Consider the following 3,982-nt stretch of genomic DNA (forward strand, 5'->3'; position numbering starts at 1 on the left):
GTTGGGACCAAGAGTAGTGTGTGGGCCTGGGTCCCCCCAGCTGGCTACTGGGGAAATGGCCTAACTATTGGACAGTGCTATCTATCCTCCGGAAGGGAGAAACATGGATGGTGACCTGGCCGGAGCGCCAAGTCATGAAGAGGAGGCTGCGGTTCCTGCAGTGAGGTGGGCCCACAGTCAGAGACAACAGGAGAGGTACCACTGGAAGAGAGCGCACCAAGTGGCAAAGCTAATCCCTAGGGTGGCCAGCTGCAGGCGCCACCACAGTGAGTGAACTCTGTCACACACAGCCATATTCCTTATGCCTCCTCAGTGGAGGTGAAGGGCAGGAAATGGATTTCCACAGCAGAGGGAGGAGAGGCTTCGGGCCCATGACTGTGTTTGTTTGTGATATTCATGAGGAGGTCCAGCTCACACCCTCTCCTGACCCTGAGCCCAGGAAGGAAAGGGTCCTTCTTCCTCTTCCTCTTTCCTTCCCCTGCCCCCACTACAGGGTGAAATGGCAGAGCAGGAAGTGCCCTAGTCCCAGCGAAGCATCCTCCTATGGGGGCAGGTGCAGGGTCTGGGGCCTGACTAGGGAGATGTCAAAAAAGCTGATCAGATCCCTGGGAAGCGCTGCCCCTATCACCAGTGAGGGTGGGGCTCAGCCTGACCCTCAATTATCGATACACTTGTGACACTGAGTCTCCTGTCACTGCGTGCCCCTCAGCCCTGTTATCTGACCTGGGCTGAGCTCCCTGCAGAGTCTGGGGTGCTCTCAAGACAATACAAAGACCTGGGATTTCATTCTGTTTATTCTTGCAGAAACCAATTCACTCCAGTGTTAACCGCAAAGAAGCCAGTTTAACAGGGTCAGTGGAAATGTATGGCTACAGTGCAGGGAAATCCTGACATTTGTAGGGAAGATTATAACACATAGCAGATTCCTTGTGATTAGTGTGGAAATTTGCATGCACAAGTTCATAGATAGATAGTGACCCATAGTAGAGGACAGACTTGGTTTGATCAATGTAACTCCTATCATTGATTTTTAATAAGCTGCCTTGTTTGTAGTACATCCTAATATTGTTCTTCCATCTGATGAAAAAATGTCACGAGTAAGAAAGGCATGTTAGAAAAAGCACAGTTCAGCTGGATTAAAGAGGTGATAGTTACAAAAATACCCAAATCCCCCCAATTATAAGGGGCATGGAGTTCAGCTTTTAAATTGGACAAGGTAAAGAAGACACAACTAGGGCTAACATAATTCCTTCTCTGAGGATTCATAAACCACCCACTGGCACGCAGATAGGGATCCAAGCTAGCCATAACTGGGCCTTGCTTCAGATATCTGTTTAAATGGCAATCCCTATGTAACACTTTATAACAGGGTACTGTTTTTACATAATAATTAAATGGCAACTACACAGAGTATGCTTTTTGATACCATTTGTTACCATTAACTCATATACTTTGGGAATTTCACTACATGACTCAGAACAACCAGCATGCCAGCACAATGCAGCTGATATTCCAGGATTCTGATGGTACATATATTAGGGAGAACACTGCTATTCTGTGTATTAAAGCATTTAAATAATTACATTATTACACAACAGCAGCCAGCATCTTAATGTAGTCTGCAGCTCCCTGCTCCCTGCCGTCCAGAGTGCCCCTTCCAGGATGAAGGATGAGCTTTGGTCTCTGCATGCCACATCTTCAACAGCAATGAGAGATGCTCCCCACGTCCTTCCCTTCTTGGGTATGTGAAGGCTCTGACTGTGTATGTGATAGGCCTCCAGTCACAGCCGTGCCTTTGCTGTAGTATTGCCCCAATCCCTCTTTTGAGGCACCCATAGACATTTTTCTAGGGCAGGAAACATCAAAATGTGGATGTAGAGGTGAGTAATCTTTTCAACTCTTCACTTTATGCTTCATGCTCCTCAGTGCATTTCCATTCCACACCCCAGAGTATCAGTCTTCTGCTCACGTGCTTTGATTTTATTAGACAGGTTATCTAGACATTTTCCCAAGAACTCCACCATCCCTAAGATGCTCCATAAGTTCTTTTGGGGAGTGTGGGAGCAGGGAGAGGAATTGGCATTTTGCTGTAGACTGAAACTAGTGTAGTTGGAAATGAGTCTGGACATCTAAAAGCAGCCAGAAATATCTCTAAACCTGCAGCCCCACTTCTGACCACACGTGTTTCAATATACAGTAGTTTGGCCCTATGTCTTTGTGTCTGAGCTGTCCTTTTTTTAACATGTCTTTTCCTCCATGAGAAATGTTCAGGAACAGACAAGCAGGTCCCAAGGTGGGGAAGAGAGAAATCGTCCCACCATTGCTCACAGTTCCCAGCTCTGTAGATAGGGTTGGAATAATTCAGATGATTTTTATGAAGGCTTAAGTTTCTCTGTTCTCGTTTTGTCTTTCCCTTTATAAAACACAGGAAATTCTATGCAAGAACCCATCGGAGATGAGCCTGAACTCTGAGACTTCACCCACAAACAGGCAAAAGCACTGGGGTTAGGAGGACCCCCTGGCCAACTTAATCCGACTCCTTTGCCCATGGATCTTATAGGAACATAGGACTGAAAGGAACCATCTGGGATGTCAAGCCCAATCCCCTGCTATAGCAGGTCACCCCATCATAGAATCCTGTTCATTAATTTATCAAGCTTCATCTTAAAACTAGATAGCTCTTATGCCTCCACTGGGAGTCTGTTCCAGAACCTCATTCCTCTAATGGTTAGAAACCTTCTTCTAATGCCCAGCTTCAGTTTACTCATGGCCAGTTAATAGCCATTTGTTCTTGTGCCAAGATTGTCGTTTTGCTTAAACAGCTCTTTACCCTCCCTGGCGTTTACTCCCCTCTCCGCATTCGTTTTGCTAGACTAAACAAGCCAAGCTTTTCCAGTCTCCTCTCATAAGGTAGTTCTTCAGTCCCCTGATCATCCTAGTAGTTCTTCTCTGCAGTTGTTGCAGTTTGAATTCATCTCTCTTGAGTGACCAGAATTGTATGCAGTACTCCAGAAGAGGTCTCACCAGGGCCATGGCACTTGCTGGAAATACTTTGCCGGATACATCCTGGGATCACATTTGTCTTTTTTTCATGGCTGTATCGCATTCGTGGCTCACCATCATCCTGTCATTTTGAGCTGGGTCTTTCATTAGCTAATCACATAGATGATGATAATCATCCTTCATAACAAATTCCCTCCCTCAGCAGGGAGACCCAGGCTCCTGCACCATTGTACCTAGCTCCGTGCTTCAATGCAAGCTGCTGAGGTTTCTAAGAAACAGAGCGAGTCCTGACCTGTGTAGACAGAAAAAGTCTGTGCTGCAGTAGGGAGATGTCTATACTGCAGGTGGGAGGTACAATTTCCTGCCCAGGGAGACTTACTCATGTTACCACAGCTTGAACTAACGTGCTAAAAATAGCAGAGTGGATGTGTGACATGGGCAGCAGCTCAGACTAGCCACTGAAATCCAAGCCCTCCTGACCCCTGGGTCAGAGCTTGGGCAGCTAACCAAGCCGCCGCATGTGCCACAGCATCCACACTGCTGCTGTTAGCTCACTACCTCGAGCCGAGCTCGCGCAAACCTATCTGCCCACCCTGGGAATTACACCCCCCAGCTGCAGTGTAGAAACACACGGTGTGCTTTCCCCAGCCCTGAGCCAAAGCAGCTCCTCTTTGGAGGAGGAGGGTGGCGAGGTCTGGAGGGTGGTGCAGAAAGCCCCAGGATCAAGTCATTGTGCAGTTAGGATCAGATGCAGCAGCAGCAGCGGGGGAAAGCTGGCTGGCTGGGGGAGAGATAACGGCTTATTTCAGCAGTGTTGAAAGAGTTTGCTTAAGTGTTCCTGCTTTTTAGTGGCCCATCCTAAAAAGAAAGGGAAGACAATCTTTCTGTGTGGGATGAAAGTGGTCTGTCTCGACTGTTTACCCAGCAATTATAAGTAAATCCGTGGTGCCTAAAGGGGCTGGTTGCCATAGTTACAATA

This window comes from Lepidochelys olivacea (genome assembly GCF_965140295.1).
Source record: "Lepidochelys olivacea isolate rLepOli2 genome assembly, chromosome: 10".
In the NCBI taxonomy this organism is placed as follows: domain Eukaryota; kingdom Metazoa; phylum Chordata; order Testudines; family Cheloniidae; genus Lepidochelys; species Lepidochelys olivacea.